The sequence below is a fragment of the Anser brachyrhynchus genome, assembly GCF_964034855.1.
Source record: "Anser brachyrhynchus genome assembly, chromosome: 1".
Lineage (NCBI taxonomy): Eukaryota > Metazoa > Chordata > Aves > Anseriformes > Anatidae > Anser > Anser brachyrhynchus.
This window is the reverse complement of record NC_137694.1, coordinates 148,628,262-148,650,717: the sequence shown is the minus strand read 5'-3', so window position 1 is coordinate 148,650,717 and position 22,456 is coordinate 148,628,262. Positions and strand designations below refer to the sequence as shown.

Sequence of the window (22,456 nt, the reverse complement as noted above, 5' to 3'; positions counted from 1 at the left end):
CCACCACAGTTTGCAGCACAGCGTTTTAAAGTAAACTAAGCTGTCACCAATTACAGTCTGCCTTAAAACACTACACAGTGAAAACAGCAATGGTTCAAAAAGCTGACTGACAAGCAGCGCAGACACCCAGGCAGCAGGGATGGGCAGACAGCTGGTAGGGGTAACCTTGTCAGCCGGCCCAACCTCTTATGGCCTCATCCATCAATCCAGCCTCACAAAGAACCATCCCTTGCTAAATAAAATTGCCATTTGTCACCAACTGGAGACAATGAAAGCGAGCTTGATGATTTCAATTGTATTCCCTAAAGGAGTCAGTCTGACATTTCTGTAAGTTTCATTCAAAATTCAATATAAAGACACACAACTAAAAGGAGCCATTAGGAGGGGGAGAGGAGGGGATGGGAATAGACACATCAGAAGACTGAAAAGAATATACCATAATGATAAGAAACCTTGTATTTTCTATATTAAGTACTGTTACTGTTACAATTTGCACTATGAAGGGCTTAAAAAAAAATATGAAAGCTCTCTTCATATCCCTGAAAATATTATAAATGTATTGTGGACATAAAAGTTTACACTACAGTAAAATGTCATGTATCTTCTTTAAGAGGTTATAACTTTAATTCATTTCAAATGTTCTCTCTATGACTTTTAACTGAAAGGAATTATGAAATAAGAGTGACCTCTGGTAAATCTAATTACTTTTCTTACCAGCTTGTATGATAAAAGTTTAGCAAATAAAAATGAGGAGCACTAAGGACAGCCTTTCTTAAAACCACTGTGGCAGAGGTCAACTGTAATAAGGAATTATTAATAGAAGGTATGACTGCTTCTTTCAGGAGCTTACACTTTAAGTACCATATCAAAGAAACACTTAATGGGGTCAGCTCCTGGATCAGAGTGAAATACAGCATCACAAACTAGCAAATTCATGTGGCTTTCATGTCATCAAATGTAAGGTGTTGGAACTGGACTGCTAGTCTGAGCTAATCTCCTGGGTTCCCTTTGTAGTGACAATGGGACAGACAGGCATCAAAGAATGACTCACTGCAGCTGTCTCAAATACCTGAGATATCCCACAATGTGATAGACTATCCAGCAAAATAACCTATCCTGCTATGAAGTATATTACTTTCTTTTAATGTCTGTGTTGCTACACTGCCTGTAAGGGAAGCCTAGACAGCAAATTTAGATTAGATGCATATCTGTTAGATGGCTAAATGAGATTAGATGAGAGTAGTTGACTCTCATGCTTAGTGAAAAGGAACAGAAGACTTACATGGAAGGAGACTTACAAGGTATAAAATGTTACATTCATTATAGTGCTATAAAAATAAATTTCTAGTTGCCTATCCTGCTAGACAAAATTAAAGAGGTGACCAAAAAGCAGATGAAGTATGGATTTGAAGATCATAACCTCTTTATAGAATAGCTTAATAACTATTTACTACACTTGTTCCACTATTGAATAGCATGATTTTTTGTTTTGCTTCTAAGAGTTTGCTGATAATAGTAGAGTCAACAAAGTAACGTACTTCTGTATCCAGTTGACTTGCATGCAGTAAAAAAACAAACTCTTGAAGGTACATATACTTCCTTGCATGTAAATAATCTCTAAGCAATGCCAGAACTAGTTCAGGAGAACAATAATAAATCTACAGAATTTTCTTCCTTCTTGAGCTAAGAAGACAAAAGACCTTTGACACTAAACTCAGGAAAATTAGGAAACGAACCAGCAGCACACTTTTCATTCCTTCTCTAAGATGTAATGTAATGTCATTGAAAGGAGAATGTAACATCGAATTACTCAGCTTCAAGTAATTTTTTGGTAGTTCTACATTAACTTATTTCTTCAGAAATGTGCACAATGAACTGCACTCAAGCAGAAGGTCAAGGCTGGTACAAGCTGGGACAGCAGAGATAGGAGAGGCTCTCAGAACTCAAGTGAAGAGGCAATTCTGGACAGTGATATGGTTTTAAAAGTAGCATCTTTCTTTAAAAATAAATTCATTGTGGCTTTTAATAATAAGCACTTTTAATAAGGTGTATCTGCCACTCCTCCCAGTTTTGTATCACCAGCTAACTCTCCGAGGTTGCATTCTAGCCCATCGTCTCCGTGATTAATGAAGATGTTGAACAGGATTAGACCCAGTACCAGCCCCTGGGGTACACCACTGGTCAGCTGCCTCCAGCTGGACTGTGGGCTGCTGATCACGACCCTCTGGGCCTGCCCAGCTATGCAGCCAGGCTTCAATCCACCTCACTGTCTGTTTCCCTAAACTCAGCTACCACTTAATCTATGAGGATGCCATGGGAGACTGTGTCAAAAGCCTCACTACAGTAAACAACAGCCACTGCTCACCCACCAAGCTAGTCACCTCATGGGAGAAGGCTGTATTACCCATCCGACCACACCAAATCTAGTTTTAAAGACTCTATCAAATGTTTTGAGAATAGCCACGAATACTACTATTTATAAAGTCTGTCACTGGCCAGAAAACAAGTGTTCAGTCAGGAAATTTTACTTCAGTTAACTTATTGCCCTCCACTTCTTTGGCCTTTCTCTCCCACCCCTGTTGCCTCAGTGTCTTTCCTGCTTCCTTCCCTTGCCACTCGTTGGGTGTCTCCCCTGCCCTGCCAACATCTCCCATGTCCCCTGCATTTCTTCTAGCCATTACCAGCCTTTCTTAAATACATTTTTCAGAGGTGACATAAACTCCCCCTGACGCTCCATTCCATTTCGGCACACTGCGGACTGGTTTTGCTCACAGCAGAGCTGGCTGGAACTGGCTGTGCCCTGCGCGGGGCAGCCATGGCTCCTTCCACACAGGCCATCTGCAGCCCCGCTGGCAGCCTGCCCACTATAAAACTCCAGCATGCTTCGCAAAGCAAAGCAGTTCTGGGTACAACTGATGAAAAAAGATAATCTTTTTGTCTCGTGAGAGGAGCCGTCTGATTCAGGAGCACGTAATTCAAAGATCTCAGTACACACAAAGGCAGGTACTGGAAATTGTTGTTAAGCTCAGCTTCTTTGGTGCATTCCCAAAAATAGTTCTTAATTCTATTTCTGTGCTTAGCTATGCTTTCAAAGAGGTCCTGAACTGAAATAATCCACCTTTGTGAAAGACATCTGAAAAAAAGAAAGTAAGAAAAAAAACACCCTAGATTATCCAATCATTTTTTCTGTCTACATGGAAACAAAACTGAGAACAGGTACATAGATAAAAATTGCTTCCCTTCTCACAAGGTTTTATTTTTCCCTCATTTTCCTCTCTTTCACATGAGGCTGTGAAAGACAGACTTCCCACTGTAACTATTTCAAATTAAGTTGCTTATGGGCATTTTTTTTCAAGGGATTCTCATTATTGAACCAGATTTTGGTATGCATACGGATGGAAAACTTATAGTTATTTATCATTAGAACCCACAAACCAAACAAATGAAGAACAAATTAATTAATCCAGGTACATCTGAAGTGTTGCCAATGTATAAATAACCTTTTACAATTAGTCAAAATATGAATTTAATTTAAATTTGGTGATAAAGCCACTGTAGCACATGAGAAGCATAGGATTTCCCAGATGATTTTACCAGCTCGTCAGACACTTTTTTGCCAATAATTGATATTCAGTTGCGTAAAAAAAAAAAAAGTCAACTACAACATACTCTTCATGTTAATTCAGGAAACATGGGGAACCCCTAATAAATTTGTATTTTGCATTTTGCCACACAGGAACATGCACGTACACTGTACACGGCACACATGCTACTGAAACCTGTGGAAGCATGATGACCTTAGTTCAGGGAAAGGGGAGACATTCAGAGACATGCAAAGCAGCTGATGGCAAGTAAGGAGCTCGTTTCCTTTAGTGGTACAGCAGCAGTTTTCACAGCCACCAAAGACAGACAGACTAGAACTCTTCTCTTTTTGTTGCAATAACAAAATTTCCCATGAACGGGAAACTTTGAGTTTTAAACAACTGCAGTTAAAATCCATAAATACATTGTGCTACCATCCAAAGGTAGACAATTTTACTGTATTTCCCTTTCTAAGTGAATGGCACAATATCCCATTAAAAAAAAAAAAAAAAAAAAAGGTTAACAGGTTGTCAGTATGATGCAAATTGTACACTCCAATATTTCCAAGTGTATATAGTATGGAGCATATCCGCTTGTTCACTGATTACATATTTGCCTGCAATGCATTGGAAATTCCTCACTGTTAAATGTGACACAGACTTTTCAGGTCCTCAGCATTCTTTTTATTCCCAGACATCTCTCAGCTAGCTATGGTAGGTCCTATAAGAGGATTTGAAATCTTATTTTCTAATTAAAATGCAAACGTTCCATTTAGCTTCTTGTATGAGTGAAGAAAAGATGGCAATACTAAAGGTGCAAAAAAGATGACAGATGCTCACACAGGTAACTAACCGATAGTGGTCGGGGCAGAATAAATGAAAGAATAATAAATAAAATCAAATAAATAAATAAAATCAAATAAATAAAAAAAAATAAAAAATAAAAGAGAAAAATAAATAAATGAAAGAGAAGTAAACTAAGCAGCACAAAAGCAGTAGTCTCAAGCAGAAGTACAGACAGAGCATGACAAAGATGCAGAACATGTTGCAGGTAACAGATGCCACAAACATTGTACATTTAGTCCAAACTCAGATGGTCAAGATCGTGCTAAAGTATGAGTGTTACTGTTACATATATGGCCTTATAAGACAGACAGTAAGAAACCTAGATATATCCAGCAATGCAGACTATCTGCATATAGTTCTAATTTGTTCCTAGGTTTCTGTTTGTAGCTCTTGAAGGAACTAAGACGAATAGTTTCCCCAGGCTATTAGAGTTTCCAAAGTTCTATGCACACTTACAGTTTAAATACAAAATGCAGTACCTTATTTATTCCATTTCAGTTCAAATATTTTATCCACCCACTGGAATTCTGCATGCAGTGCTCAGCATAGCATGTACAAGAAGTTACTGGCTTACCCATTCTCAACACATCTTCATACTCCAGTCATTTCTCATAAAGAAGATGAATGTCTTGAAAAACTTTATCCAATATATCCCATAAGTTATAAAAAATATTTCTGAGAAAAATATTTGTCTTCAATGATAAATTGCTTCATTTTAGGAAGACTTTGAAGGGAATAGGTTATAAAAAATGCTCCCGCAGAAACCTGATTCAATATACAGAATGCAAAATGCAACTGAAGTGCATGCACTGCTATGTGGAACAACATCTATACGCAGAAAGACCATGTGAGAGTGAACGCTGGTAATCAATAACAACTGAGTGGACAGCGCCAGATTTGCACAGTGTCCCTGTGTGACCAGATATCAAAGCTTGCTGCCAGAGAGAAAATACTTTTGGCTATTGAAAGGAGAAAAGATTTCACTTCTGGTTCCAGAAACAATGATTCAAAATACTTCAATTTGTGATAGCACTAATTTACTGCACATTTTTTAATCCTGTTTTAATTTCTGCTTTCCTTTTTTGTAGAACATATCATATGTATTCATTTCCATCAGACTTGATAAAATAGCTTAATTCCACATATACAGAAAAACTGATTACCCTAAAGACCAGGTACTGATCACAGAGTGAGGCAGGTTAGATGTGAATGGCTTCACGGTGCCAATCTACACACACACACATTTTTGCGAACACAAAGTAGTTTGAGATGACTTCCCATTCAGTGAAAGAGAAATGAACAACTTCAAATTCACCGGCTACAACTGCAGAATAATCATACTGTGTACATTCCCACTCTAACCTATCACAAGGTCATATCTTTGTATAGCTGAACTTCTGGCTAATTTAGAATAGTACAGGGAAGAAAAACACTTTGCGTACAAGGATGTAGGAGGAGTTGGACTCTTCCTTTCCAAACACTGTTCTGGAAGGTGTGGAAAAAAAAACTAAAACAACAGTTTTTGAAGTCCAAGCTTTATCAGACTTTTTGATTTGCAAGAATTTACAATGATGAATTTACCTTCATCACATAATCACTTGTGAACTGACTGTAAGCACAGCCAGAGTCCTCTTCAGGGTACTCTCCCTGTTCAAGCTACACTTTGCCACTTGGCTCAAGGGCAAAGGTATAAATACAGTCACAAACTCTTAAAAATATTTTGCTGTAGCTATATCCCAGTGGATCAATGTCCAAATTCTCATTAGTAATATAAGGGTTGAGTTTAGTCCACATTCTACATTTGGGAATCCTAATTAGTGATACTGTTAACTCATAAGCATACTATTTATTCTGTATTTTCTTAATCAATCTCTCTTTTTTTTTCCATTTTTTTTTTTTAAGAATAATTGAAATCTACAAATTAAACTAACATGCATACTGGCAAGCCTTTAATTAAATGTTTGATTTAGTGTCAGTCTTAGAACTTTCAGCCGTATCGGTGCTATTTACCAGCTGGCTAGTAATCCATGATACTTTTTCTTATTCTCAGTGTTTCTTTTACATCTTACCATGATTCCCTAATGGGAAATATATCTACCTAGCATTACTTGAAATAGAACAGGAACACAGGGATCTTCATTCTAAGGAATGCGTCCTTCTTAACAGATTTTAAAGGATTTCTTCTGTCACTCTGAATTCCACATTATTTTGTTTATCAGCAGCCTAATGTCATCAGGAGAGGTAAAAAACATATTCTCCAAACACTGTAAGGATATAATTAAAGTCTCTTTTGGGGAGGGGGGAGGGGGAGGATAAGAGCTGTGGGTTTAGATCGTCTCCAGCCATCTCTAACCATCTCCTATATCCTGGCTCAGAGTTCTAGCCACTAGATTTTATGTCCAGAAACATGAAATCATCACAACTCTTTGGATCATAATGTACTCTGATTTAGGCATTCTTAGAGGATTCTTAACTTACTGAGGTTTCTGAAGGACTTGGGAAGTATTGGAACATTACTCCACCTACCTACAGAACTTTAAGGTACTTCCTCTTGATCATCTCCCCAGCTGTGATGCTAGAGCTAAGGCATCCTCGTGCTGACAGGAGTTAGCTGGCTGAGAGAGGACGTTTGAACTGCTTTCTGAACCAGAGTCAGCATCCATTTTAGCTAGAAGCCACGTAGTATCCAGACAGTCTAACTATGATCTACTTTAATTCAAGCTGAAAGTCCGGTATTCTGTTGGAGGCTTAAAATTGTTCTTTCAAAGTTGTGTTCTAAGCAGGTTATTTGAGTATTAGAAAAAAATACGTAATTTATGTTTAATTGTATAATAGAAAGTCCTGGGTATGTTATAAATTAGGAAAAACTCCTTTACCATGAGTGTGGTCAAAGACTGGAACAGGATGCCTAGTGAAGTTGATGCCCCATGCCTGTCAGTGTTTAAGAGACATTTGGACAATGCCCTCAATAACATGCTTTACCTTTTGGTTAGCCCTGAAGCGGTCAGGCAGTTGGACTAGATGACCTTTGAAGGTCTCTTCCAACTGTTCTGCTCTGTTTTATTCTAAAATATTACATGAGATTTTCAGCCATGATCCAGCCACTGCCTCTTTTACCTAGGATTACAACCATGGGGCTGTATGAAGGTAATGAGATACAAAATACAGCCTGAGGAATATGTGCAGATATAAAACAGAAAAAGAAAAAAAAAAAAGTATGAATGAGACAGAGGCAGAAACAAACTTTGTTTTTAGGTCAGTAGCCACTGATCTCACTTTCCACAGATTCACAATACTAAGCAGAACAGGAACAGTTCTCAAGGCAGGGATCAAAAAAATTAAAAGACTTCACATTAGCAAACCACAGACAATGAAATAAAAGAGTAAATGAGATTGAGCAGCTGTTCTCAGTTCAAAAGCATGTTTTCTTTCCAAATCATTTCAAGAACAGACTTTCTGTAGGCAGGAAATTATTTCACAGAAATAACAATTTAGTTACAAGAAGAACTGGGAAAAAAAAAAAAAAAAGATGAGGTTTCAGTGATTATAATTAGAGATCCTCTGTTGACAGTTACCCTACTTGTTTCCTGTTGTAATCCAGGTTTACCTATTTAATAAGAAGAAAATGGACAGACACAAGCTGAGTTACCACTTTTCTCTTTTAGGATATATAGAACAGTATAGAAACTACGTAGTACAGAATCTAGATATTGTCTCTCAGAATGATGATTGCCATCTTACCACTTTCATTTTAACTTTTTCCACATAAATCTTTTTTAAAGTTCCTTCCCCATAACACTGCAGATTGTTAAGATGTCAGCTATATAGCTAATCAATTTCTATCAATTCCAGAGTAAAACAAGGATTCTTGTTCCAGAACAAAAGGTAAAAAAAAGCCCGTGAAAAGCCAGCTACCATTTTCCCCTGAGCAGATTCAGGAGTAGGAGTCTACCACAGGTAGACATACCTATGGTAAACTCCTACTCCTATTACCTATTTCTACTCATTACCTATTTCTACTTTTTTTACTTTTTTTTTCTCCTCCCCCTGGACTTGAAAGAGAATGGAAGAAGGATCACGAATCTTTGCAAGACATCTATAAAGATCTTTAAGTTCCAGTACAGTCCATGGCATGCAGTACAATTGTCTCAACACTGCTCTAGTTTCTACTTTGGCTTTAATGATCCCTCCCAAATAAAAGAAAAGGCATAGTCCCTTTATGGAAGACAGGATTGGGACTGATAGAAAATCATTCCCCAAACAGTAGTATCTGCTATGCAGCTAATCCTAGCAGGCTCTTTTCTTTTACATATCTCAGTGAAAAAACAAATGAATTAAAATTTCAGCTGTACAGAAGCAACATTTCACAAGCCTATTCTTCATCCTTTTAGGGCAATTTCCACCACTGCAGCCTGAGGGGACCTAACTGATGTGTGATTAGATGGGAATTTCAGTAAGCTAAGACTGATGACTGGACCTTCAAAGTATCACAAATAATAAACTATAACTTCTCTCAGGCAGTTAAGGTACTTGCAGGTAGTTAACTTCCACATCTAAACACCACCATACCCTGACTGTAATGGATACCAGACCTAGGCCTAAGTTTTCCAAAATAATAGGCTTTTTTCCTCAGTGAAATCTGATTTATTGAAACCCAAATTTTTAAAAGTATTGAAGAAATACAAGTGGTGCATAGGAATTTCCAAATTGAAGATATTTTCTTCCTTTCTTTCCAGAGTGTCTCTTTTCAAAATAATTTGAACAAGAACTTACACTCCTTTCAGCATTTCAGAAGTAAAATCTGTGGATCACAAATCAAAATAACAACTGGAAAGACCTAACTGCATCCATCATGCTTGTCATTTGATACCCTAACAAATGGTCCCTGCATGCCCTACATGTGCTTGTGTAGCTACAGAAAAAATGAACGGAACGAATCCTCCTGCTCAGCTGATTTCTTCCCTAGTAGTGCCTCATGTTAAGGCACATTCATGATGACAGGCAAATTCTCCCTTCACACAAATGGAAAAACCTCTCAGTTTCCTTTGTATGGTTCTGCAGAGAGCAAAGCTCTGTAAACTGGGCTGGCCCAGTTGACCTTCAGTCAATGGCTACCTGCAGATCATGTGAAGAGGCTGACTCTATTTCAGGGCTTTAAACTCTGTGCAAGTAGCTACTGTCTATAACCCCATCCTTGGCACACTACCAAAATTATTCTTTCACAAGAAGCAGGAATTGTCTGACACCTGGATAAGGTTAACTTGCAATACAAGTTACATCATAGAAACATAACACTCAATCCCTTATGTCTGTGACAACACAGCCTACATAACCAAAGCTGAATTCTGTGTCTTTTAAGTACTCTCCCGGCACATAAAATAAACCAAAGGCAAGAGACTGACTATCTCCACTAAGGCACACTAAAGTAAAGCAGGGGAGTACTAAGTGCTGTTTTGTTTTGTTTTGTTTTGCCAAAACACTTAAATACTTTCTAAAGCATAAGCATTTATATTAATAAAAAGCTATGCTGTACCATTACTACTGTGTGTGTCTTTTTCCGTCATAGCTACAAGACAGACCAGACAAGGAACCTTCATGCAAATACAGTTGGGAATTCAATCATGTTTGTGCAGCAAGCATCCTTGTGTAAGATCCCTGTAAAAGAATTTCAGCTGACAAGTGAAACCTGAAGTAAAGTTCTTTAATTCGCAGCAATCCTGTGTTTCCATATTGCAGAAAGGAGCACCAAAATCTGAATATGTAACTTAACTCCTGGTCAAAACAGACCTTTTGTTTGTTTGTTTGTTTGTTTGTTTAATCTAGAAAATAGCATTTATGGATGCATGCCAATGTGCATAAAGAACATTACAGCGTTCTGAAAATCCCAGGCATAACCTCTGTGAAAGACTAGCTAAGACAGAATAAAGAAGTGTGCCAATGTAGTGGCTGTTTATAAAAAGCATCATATAGATGTACACATATAAGATCAGTGACATCTAAAGAAATAGTCAGCTCTATTTAAAAACAGATTTGCTGTTGAAGCACTTTAATAAAAATAGTACTTTAAAATCATCAAAGTTCCACAACCATTTTGATAATCAATTTAGGAATAACACATTTTTCCTTAAGCTAATAAAATGTAGACAATGTCATTTCACAGAAAGGATTTTCAGTAGAGTTTAAAAAAAAAAACAAAAAACTGTCATGGCACATATTACAGATTGCTTGACAGGCATAGTCTGTTGCACTAATGCATTCAGAAGATAAAAGAATTAGCACTGATGACTGAAAACTAAAGACCAACATTTTCCCATCTGTTTGTGCACCATGGGGACTTAAATTCTGCCCATCAGCTGGAAGGCTTGTAAAAGGCAAATGAAACCTCAGTTCCAGTACTGAACTCTTCTGATAACACTGAGGAAGTGCATTATGTTTTCAGTAACATTTTTCAAAGTAAAATACAACTAAGCATAGAGTAAGAAGATGAAAAGTTAAAATCTACTAGTCCAGAAGCTATCAAATAAAAAATAAGGTACATTTCTGGAGTACTTACTATTTCCATTCCCCAGCAGTACAACTTTTATGGGGTTTGGGAACATCCTATTAATTCTAAGGGCATACAGATAGTTACTTGCATTTTAATTAGCTGACAAGTTGACTTTCATGGTTGTTCATCATATTCTGGCTCCTAACATACATCACAAAGATTTCTTGGAATTTAAGGCTTCCATTTCTGAGCTACATAAGGTCTGATTTCCTTAACTTAGCTGTCCTCAAGAAATCTTTGTGACACTGATTTCCATCAATGAGTTTGGGCCATGGGTAGAACATTTTCAAGTCCAGGACTAAGGCTGTCACATAGCTGTGAGTTTAAACATCCAGTTCTGCAGTGTCTACACATACATTTTATTCAAACAGAAATGACTGGAAACAATCTTGCTCTTGAGATATGCACTTACTGTAACATAAGGCAATATTCCAGCTGCCAGAAAATTGCTTTGCACTTAAAAAACAAGTATGATGATAAAGAACAGTTAGTGAAGACTTCTATCCATGATTCTCATCTCCAAAGCCAAGCATAATACAAAGAAAGCAATATCTTGTATTATTTAATAATTTACGAGGGCACCCATAGATAAATTGGGTCCAAACACCTACTGAATAGTTTTAGTGAGGGTTTCTCAGAAAAGAGACAAAATGATGAGGCATTAGGGTACCTGTAGGGCACAAAAAGCATGAAGAAGCTGCTTCTCTTGGCTTAGTAGACAAAATAATAATAATAATAATAATAATAATAAAGTTCAGTTAGGATAAACAAATGAGTTAGATGGACCAGTTTGAATGTCACAAAAATAAGCTAAGACATACTTTTAAATCTTTTAATTAAATCAAAATTGAGAACACATCTCAGAATTTTTTTTCTCATTGTGATTTAGCATTTTTACTGGAATTCAAGGTAGACTAAAGAAGTGGCAATAAAAGATGATAGCAATTTTTTTGTATGTTATTACAGTACAAAGAAAAGTTCTCTTCATCTAGAACAGCATTCAGTTCTATTTTTAAGACAAAGGATCAGAATGAGGTCAACAACAGAGGTGGCTGAAGTACAGAAGGATAGGTATGTGACTTGATATTGTCATCCCTCATATTATTTGGCCAGAAAAGAGAATTATAAGGGAACCTTCAAAGAGTATTGATGACTAAAGACTAAAATTTCCCCATCTGCTTGTGCACATGGGACTTGCACACTACCCATCAGTTGCAGAGCTTACAGAAAAAAAATGAAATGAATCAAGCACTGAATGCCTCTGATAACAGTATAGCAGCACAATTTATTTTTGACTTTAATTTAATTGTAATAATTAAAAATTATGACAGGCACACTGAAAAATGATCAGTCCCTGTCTCATAACACTGGAACAAAAGGTCACTTTATGAAATTATTGCCTTTTATTTTTAGAACAAATGGAAGATAATTCTCCTTCACACGGCAAGGCGTGAGCCTTTGGACTTCCCTATCAAAAAGTCTTTAAGTCAGACAGTATAGCTAGAATTAAGAATTACTTTATAACCACTAATAAAGCTTGTAATCGCACAAGGTCAACCAATCTCATATTTGGGAAATAAAAAGAACCTGCAGTTAGTGAGAGCTGTCACTTGTGTACAACACTGGACAGTTGGTAAGGTATAATTTTTCTGTAGGCAGCATAGGGGGAGGAGAATTATATTTAGGAAATAAAAAGAACCTGCAGTTAGTGAGAGCTGTCACTTGTGTACAACACTGGACAGTTGGTAAGGTTTAATTTTTTTGTAGGCAGCATAGGGGGAGGAAGCATCCTCTGACGATCAACCACAATACTGTGAAGGACAGGGCACGAACTAAGCTGGAATGAAACAGAATATTCTGAGACAAGACAGCAAGCATCATCTTATACTAATATGTTTCCTATTAAGTTCCATGTGTGTGTGAGAGAGTATGTATAAATACATATATATATATATATATATATATATGGGGAAGTATACATAGATATACTCCAAAAAAAACAGCAGGGGAATGTTCTGTCTAGTAGCTTCACTCAGAGTTACAAAGGGTTCCCGACCCTGACCTAGCACTGTTGAAGTAGGAACAAACAAGCCACATGGAGCAGCAAAGAAAGGAAGCTGGTTTTGATGGTTCACTAAAGATTGGAAGCTGGTTCTGAGGAGCTGGTAGCTTCCAGGCTCAGTCTAAATGACATAAACAGTGGAAAATCTAACTAGGGGTAAAACTGAAGTCCTTCTCTAAAAAAATGGTCTTCTCCTTACTCCCTCTGTGTGGGAAACTAGCCTTTTCTTCCCATCTATGCCATCTGTCATATCCGTAGTTACACAACTTGGAAGATACGGATGCTGAATGTTTTGATTTTTGTTCTCCAGTCCATGCTGACATTACATACATGCACATAAATGTGTGCATATATATATATGGAAATTAAATATGCTTCAACTGGCACATGAAAATAAATAGCACTACTTCAGGCATGACATTGGATATTACCATTTTACTTACGTCAGAAAACGACAAAGTCTATATTATCATATATACACATAAAGTAAAAATAAACGTCTGTACTATGTGTCTGGTATAAAAAGCAAGAGATTAAACAGTACATAAGAAATGATAGCTGTGTACAGTGCATAGTTTCTGCAAAGATAAATGCATTCATTTCACGCCAGGAACTAAGAGTACAAAAAAGCTAATTTAACCCAGTTAATTTGCATTTCTGTCATGAGACGTTCATTGTGTTGACTGATAACATCAACATATTCCATGTGTATAGGGTAGGGACTCTACAGCAGCTTAATCTGCACTCGGGATGACACTGTCCTGCTGGTTAGTAATTAAATCTATACACTCTACAAACAAGCCATTGTGTGAAACACCAACTGTATTTAGGGAGTTCAGTATGCCAGTCATCTTCATACAGAAGAACTGGCTTCTGAGAATACCAGAGCGTGATTAGAGAACTTGCCAGACAAGCAGGCTACCCTATAACTTTTCCTGTGCCTTTGCAGTGAATGAAGTATAGCAGTATAGCATGTATCAAAAACTTCCAGACCTAAAAAGTAATAACTTGCTGCGTGGGACTGCAGTATTCTGAACCAGTCATGGGGGAAATACACATCCCATGCCAAATTTTCGCATTGATTATATGAAAAGGAAAAGATATACCTGTCATTTCTACCAACACAAGCATAACCACAGCTGTCATTGATTTATTAAGCAGCCATAGGATTCCAGGTTTATTTGCATAAAGTACAGTCAATCAGTTAATTCACATATTGGAAAAATGTCAGAATTTTATACAAATTTGAAACAGATACTTTTTAAAGACATACATTTATGTAGCCCATCTGTGTTTTAACAGAATTTTTTAACCATGTTCATATAGTATAATCTTGGCAGTAAATAATGAATTTAAAGGCACCTAGCATCTTATTATCTTGCCCAGCAATATTCGTCCATAATAATTCCCTAAGGATTCTCTGGTCTTCTTCATCCCCTAAAATACATTTTATCAATTTCCAATGTCTCTTAATTTTTGTGAACATCCTTCTTCCCAAGAAATGCAGTAATCTTGCAATATTTAATTCAACAAGTACTTTCCATTTTTTAAGATTTTGGGAAAATGGTATTTACAATGTTTAATTAGTTTGCAGTATATCATAGTTTCCAATCAGATTCATTTGGAAAAAAAAAAAAAAAAGCAACTGATTTGTCAGATTTTTGCATAGCTGAAGCTGCAGCTGTTATTCAGAAATTTTCTAGAGCCATTTTTTTCCTGCAGTTTCATATTCCAGCTTTTACATATTTTCCAACATCCTTTTAGCCTTTCATCCTTGCAAACAGCAACCACATCTTTTCCAAGCTCATTAGCAAAACCAAAAAAAAAAAAAAAACCAACTGCAACTTTTCACTGTTTTTCACTTCAGATATTCAACTCCACAATTCATTATGTGTATCATTCTCATTAACTTACACTGTTCTCCACTGAACAGAATTACCTACTTTTTCACATAGTCTACACCAATTATTCTAAATTTGAAAAGTCAGTATTTTTTCTGCTATAGTATCTTATAGTATCTTTCTTATTCTATGACAAGTCTTCACAAACATGCAAACATGAGGCTTTTACTGACCCTCATGTCACCTTATTTATTACCTCTGCTAACCCTGCACTGTTGTAATTTACCTAAACCATCTGCTTTCAATACATAAGCCAGTTTTTCCTGCAGCAGTTTTCTTTCCAATGACTTCACACATCAGTCTTTAGAGTGGCATATCAAGACAAGTGGCCCTTGATTTTTTGATAAATTGCACTAGTTCTGCGTTTTCCCCTTCCACTTCACTCACCAATTCAAGAATTTATAAGACGACTAATTTGAGGGCTCTTTTTTTCATAGGTTCATGCTCCCAAACCCTTCTAAGTTATGAATTTCAAAATATGCTATATTGATGTTTCATTCCAGTTTCCCAAAGGAAAACACACAAAAAGCCATGCAAGATTTTAAGGAAGGACAGATTGTGAGTATGGGTTGCTTGGGATTTTTATTTTGGAACACTGCAGGACTGCTCTGCCTAAATAAGTAACACGGTATCAACTTACCTGAATGAATATCCCTCTCTCCATATTTTTTTTTTCAGAGAACAGTATCTGATCAGATCCCTCTGGTCTGGGAATCACATCTGACATCCTTCTTATAGTTCCATTTTATTGGAATTTTGGAGGTGCTGCAAGGTTCATTCATTTTCTGTGAGCTAGTCTCTTTCTTAGCTTCAGGAGAAGGGTGATGGTGAGAGATTTCAAAGATGAGAAATAGGTTTCTGGCTCATTAGGGTGAATAACTTGATTAATTATTGAAGGAAGGTAGGAGAGAGAAGGAACTGAAGGAGTCTTATCTGTCATATAAATATTTCATATTTTGCAGGCGTGCCTAAACGAAAGGACAAATGCAACCTTTTCTTACTCCTGCAGGGATGGAGGAGGCATAGATTTACAGATGGCTGACCTTCACACTAGGTTGATAGTAGTATCCTAGATAGTAAAGACATACAATGCACTATACTATTCTAGGTCTTTCACATCCCAGGCTACTGCTGTAATCACTAGACCAGTGGTTTCCAAACTATTTGACTGTGTGCCACTCCTATCAGTGAAAAAATTCTGCATATGTAGCCCCAATATATGTATACTTATTTGTTTATAAATTATATACATGTACCGCTATACTAATGAAACATACACAACAATAGAAAATGAAAAAGGATGAGATAAATATGATTTTAAAATATCTCAAAATATTTTATTTGATTTATTAATGGTACGTTTGTTTTATTAATAGTAATATTTTTAATGAGATCAATGCGACTGAGTATGCCTCGTTATTGTTGGTATTTTTGGTTTAACACTTTGTGATACACTAGGTCTGGTTCTAAGTTCATTTTACTTCAATGCTTGTTTTTAATGGCTGTCATAGCTGGAAAAAATACCTCACAAAGATAAGTAGGTCCAAATGAAGAACTGCATCATTGGTGGCACTTGATATCATGATACTCCTTGAATCATGATACTCCTTTTTCAATCCCACCCACCAATTACCCCAAGAGTTCTATTGAAATTTGGCTAGTAAATATCCATCTTCCCTGATGTTAATCACTTGTTCTTGCAAACTCAGAAGGGTGTTGCATTTTTATTGTTAACAAATGGGTTCAAAGCCCACTGCAACTCATTGACTGGAAGATTTATAAACAGATTAAACTGTTTCCAAGTATTTTCAGTGTACAGATATAAGAGTTTGTATAGGTGTTGCAGTTTAACACTGATGGGCAACTAAGCTCCACCACACCACTCTCTCACTCCCCCTCTTTAAGAGAACAGGGGGAGAAAATATGATGAAAAGAAAGCTCCTGGGTTTCTAGGACAGGGACAGGATAAGGACAGGGAGATCACTCATCAATTGCCATCACAGGCAAAACAGATGCAGCATTGGGAAATGTAATTTATTGCCTACTGATAACAGACTAGAACAGTGAGAAACTAAAAGCAAACTACAGCCACCTTGTCCCCCCATCCATCCTCTTCTACCTCTTCGCCCCAAGCAGCGCAGGGGAATGGGGCCTGCCATCAGTCCCTAACACTTTGTCTCCACCACTCCTTCACGGTCACTCCTTCCCGAACTGATCCTGCGGGGGCTGCCCACAGGCAGCAGCTCTTCAAGAACTGCTCCCACAGGGCTCCGTACCACAGGGTCCATCCGTCAGGAGCAAACTGCTCCACCAGGGGCCTCTCCACAGGCCGCAGGGAACTTCAGCTCCGGCACCTGGAGCACCTCCTGCCCTCCTTCTGCACTGACCTTGGGGTCTGCAGGGCTGGTTCTCACTCCTCTCTCCCAGCTGCTGTTGCCCAGCAGATTTTTTTCTCCTTTCTTAAATCTGCTCTCCCGGAGGCCCAACCAGCGTCACCCATATCTCGGCTCTGGCCAGCAGCAGGTCCCTTTTGGAGCCGTCTGGAGCTGGCTCTGGTCTGACATGGGGCAGCTGCTGGCCTCTGCTCACAGAGGCCACCCCTGCAGCCTCCCCACTACTAAAACATTGCCATGTAAACCCAATAGAAGGTAGGTTGTTTTGTTCTTCTTCTTTTACAAGCAAGAAGAACAATTTTTATTAAAGTTATTTACTGCTGAGGATATATCTCCTTTGGCACATCTTTCTTTTATTGGGCCAAAAGAAAATAGCTCTTTGTGTATTTCATTAATGAACAGAGTCTGGCAAATACCATAAGCTGAAGCATGTCAAAAGACATGTACTTTCAGGAAATTTTATAGAAAACCACCTACATAATTTGTTTTAATACTTGTTTCTTCAAATCTTCAGCATGTTTTCTACATATCTTCCAACAATATCTGCTGACAAAGGAATGCATTTTAGAATTTGTCTCCATGTTGTTTACTCTGTACCATTCCAGACATGTTTACTGCAGCAGGAAGAACAAGTGTTTCCCCAGTGGTACGTGGCTTTTTGTCTTTCACTACTAAGTAAGAAACCTCACTGGAGGCTTTTAAAGATTTTTCATTAAATTCAGTGAAATTTTGTAGATCGCTCTGAGTATCACATTACTTTAAACATCATCGATCAGATCTGATTAGATCAGCTTTGTTTCTACTTCATAATGTGTCTGATGAAGTTCATGCATACTAGGAGTAAAGTATTTGCTCTGCCATTTTCGTGTTCGTTTGCTCAGAATTAGCTTCAAACCCTGGTTTCTTTGCAGGAATCTTTTTAAGCCCTTGACCATTTTGTGAGCATTAGTTTAGTTAAAAATAGATAATATAATCTCTAAATCCACTTAACTGGGCACACACAAAATGCAATAAAGCACAACGCACTGGAAGTCAATGAACAAGTGATGGTACCATCATCGCTCATCATGTCAACACCTCTGCACTGGGGAGCACCCACTCTTCCCCCAGAACACCCCACCTATTGTACAGGACATGGGACCCTCTGAGATACAGACAGAACGAGGGTGCCAGCATCAATAAATATTAAATATTATTAAAGCTTAATTTTCTCTTTTTTTTTTTTTAGATAAAAAGTAAATATAAGTGGCATTTCTAATATTTTCTTCCTACACATCAATGTGTAGGACAATAACAATATGTCCACCCCACTTTGAAGACCACTGGACTAGACCTTACAAAAATTTAATTTTTTTTTCATTTCCAAATACTATATAGCTTCTGGCAAAACCTGGAAATCAGTAGGAATGAGGAACACAACAGGAACTGTTAAATAATTTCAAGGAAATGTCACAAAAGATTGTCCTGATACACTTTTCTCTTTGTGACTCTTGCTTTAATCATTTCTCTGATTAATCAAGTGCCTTCACTGGCATATTTCTCATATGTCTGCTTTTTCATACCCCCACTGGGACAATATTTGGGTTTATGAACCAGTCTGCACTGCAGTTTCTCTTACAAATACTGCTGAGGCAAACAATTAATTACAGATATAAATATCATTCTCAGCTTACTATCAGTAACAATGCATCTGACCTTTTGTGACCTTCAGGTTTCTTTTCTTCTTTTATTTTTTTCCTGTTATGCATTTTCTCTCCAAGTATTTGAAAACAGTTTCTGAGTTTTTTCCATGAACTCTTCTCCTGCCTGTTCTCATGCCCTAGAAATTCAGCTGCAATCTAAGTCATCAAATATCCACCACAAAACTTTATTTGCTGTCGTTTGCACAAATATAGTTTTTAATATCCTCCACATGTTACATTATTATTTTAAGCACACAACCAGGATAATTATATCTACACAGCCCTCTGAACAGATGTCATGTGGGAATGTAATACTAGAATGGATCTCCTGAGGCACTACTTTCCTAATGCAGGTAAAAACATAACATATAATCTCATTCACAACTTTAAGATTGTTTTTAGAGCAATTAGGTTTGTTTGTTTCTTTCTTCCTTATTATTCCTGCATGTAATGTTGTTTTCCCGCCTAAGTTTCTTAACATTAAAACAGTTAATTTTTGTCTTAAAGTCCTTTGTGGACATTTTATAATCATTTGCTTTCACGCCAGCAGTAACCTCAGGCTTCAATAGCTCTTTTTACCTCCTCCTCTATCCTGATATATTTACAGCAAATTTTCACAACCTCTCTGTCTCAGTCTTTGTCACTTTTGTTTGTCTGTTTGTTAAACAAATCAGTTATTTTTAGCCTCTTCCCATAAAATAGCCTATTTCCCTATTTATCTTTGCAGTTTTCCTTGGTACAATTTACCATTCTTGAATATGGCTGTACATAGTTAACTGTGGGCTGCCATTCTTTGTACAATGCAATAATGCATTCCCCTCTCTGCTGAAAACATCTTCATTTTGACAGATCCAGGAATCTCTTTTCCCTATTGGCAGCTCCATATTTGTAATTTATAATCATCTTGCAATTGACTAAAGCTCTGAGGTCTTTCTCTTTCCTTACTGTTTCCAATTGATGATTCCCAAGTGTATCACAGAAGTGCCTGTAACTCAGAACATGACCTTGTATTTTGTACGCTTACATTTCACCCTTACTTTTATTATTGAAGCTTTCAAAGATATCCTATTCTTTCAGCATGACATTCTAATCCTCATCTACTCTGACAAGGCATTGCATCTTTGTCATGTAGATTTCATTATCATACTTGTATTTTTCCTTCCAAAGTTATCACTGAAAACCTTAAATAAAATAACATTGTACAACCAATCCTAAAGAAATCTCAGGAACTCCCAGCCCCATAGTTTCTCTCTCAAAAGCTAGGCTGTTGTCTTGTTGCTACCAAGTTCTCAACTACCAGGCAGCTTTTCCATTCTCTAATTTAAATAATGGTTTTCCTCATATTTCCTAGCTATTTCATAAGAACTACTAACAGGGTAATTGTGTCACTGATTCAAGCAGAGGACACCTGGCATAAGCAATAAATCTCACCTCCCACAAATATATCCCAGTGACTGAACATTCCCAGATCATCTTTTCCATAGCACAGGTCTATGTTCACTGAAGATCAAAAGCCAGATGTTGATTTTCATTATCTTGTCATTCCTTCATACCCTTTGTTTGGGGACCAAGAGAATTTCAGTGAAGCTGATCCAAAATTCCGCATCTTTGTGTGTGTAGTCCACATCTTGGCATACTTGTCCTGATGTACTCCAACCCAAAATGGGGGTGTTATTTTTCCTGATATGAGGAGCAATTTGTGCATACTGTTGTGTTTTCCTCAAGATCATCTTCAGTCTCAAGGTTAACTCTCTTTTACCTCCAAGATTTTTTATTTTCTGGAAACACTCCGATGCTAAGAACTGCAAATTATACATATCTGCTTGGTACTAGGACTGTTTCAAGTCCACTCTCCCCTCCACTCCCAACGTTTTCCAAAATCAAAATCCAGGTACTTTCTGCCAACACCTGAAGGTGGGGGGAGGTTTTTTCTGTCTTTGTTTAAAAATATGTCTCCTGTTAGACTGATTCCTTATTCCCATCCATGAAATGCATTAAAGAATAGCCAGACCCCAAAGTCACAGTCTAGGCCAACAACTTCTAATTTTAACATGTAAATTTTTACTGGCAAATAAATCTTTGCTTATTGTTCATGCTTTTTCCCTCTTTTAAAAGATAAATAAGCTCTGTTTATCCAGGCAAGATAAGAAGTTCTGTAATCTTTTAACTGTGCTATGTTCTGTATCATCAGTAATCAGTATTAAGAAGTGTTACTGTCAGCCAGTTCCTACCGTTCATGATGTTTCTGCTAACAAGCAATACTTTTAACTGTGACATCTCAGCCAGAAACATTCACTTCTCCAACTGTTGTCCACAGTTTTCATGGTGATTTCTAACCATCCAATAAGCATTTACAGACTCTTCAGACATAAAAACCTGTCTAATCTCTGAGCACAGGTTTTAATTTCTGTGACTCCTTCTTGTGGAATAAGACTTTAACTCACAACTTGCTTTAGCAGTCTTTGTACTATAAACTGCAGGTTCTGTTTTCACTGGTTATTTCTTCTGTCAATGGAACATTCCATTTGATTCCATTCCGAAGCATCGGAATGATGCTTTTCTTCTTCTCATCACATTATCCTTATTATTTTACTAGACCATTGCCCTTGGGCTATCTCCATTACTTATTCCTCTCTTCTGATGAGATGCTTTTATTCTTTCTTGACATCACATCTTTTAAGTAGTTCTAAGAAAATCTTTTCCTAAAATCTACATCTTCAGCAGCAGCTGGTCACTTCTTTCATCCTTTCCTTATGACCATATTACAATATACTCATATCCCTTGTTTAGCACCCTTCTTGGTCAGTCTCCGTGTTTTCATGTTGACAGACCTATGAAAGTATTTTCTTTATCTGTTTGTTTGTTTGTTTCACTTCTATGATATCTTCATCTCTCTCTGTGATAAGCCTTGGATTCCCTCTTTGATGAATTCACTCCACCAAGCAGTCTTTCTTACATAAATACCTCCCATGATAACACTCAAGAACAAAATGCTTTACAAAGCCTCCGTATCCAGTTAGTTTCCTGTTCTTTTCTCTCCTTGGACCACCTTTAGTGGTGCATTACTAGCTACCTTCATCCCTTTCTCTTAGTCTTAAAGGAGAAGCTACAGCTTCCCCTGAGTGTTGCCATCTGGTGTTCAGCAGCTCATTAATAGCCTTTGCCTAGATTAGTTCTATCCTAGCTCAATCAGCTTTTACTTCTCTGTCAGCAACGATTAAAGGCAGTAAGCCAGTAGTACGCACTCTCTAGAAGGTCCTTCCCACACTCATCGCACATTTGCTAGCCTCTGCAGACTGCAAGCGAGGGAATATTTAGATAGATACTCACAGATTTTATATAAAAAAAGTTCCATTTAAAGCTTTTTACAACTGCCAGATATTGATAACTGTCTCTAGAAACCGAGAAGAATCATTTTCTTTTAGGCCATGTTATACTTTAAAC

The 22,456-nt window shown here is 37.3% G+C and overlaps 1 protein-coding gene across 4 annotated transcripts in view; it reads right to left on the bottom strand.

The window, feature by feature from the left end:
• The window catches only part of MYO16 (myosin XVI), a 386,560-nt gene that overhangs the window by 231,105 nt on the left and 132,999 nt on the right, over positions 1-22,456 (bottom strand). The gene's annotated exons all lie outside the window — the stretch shown is intronic.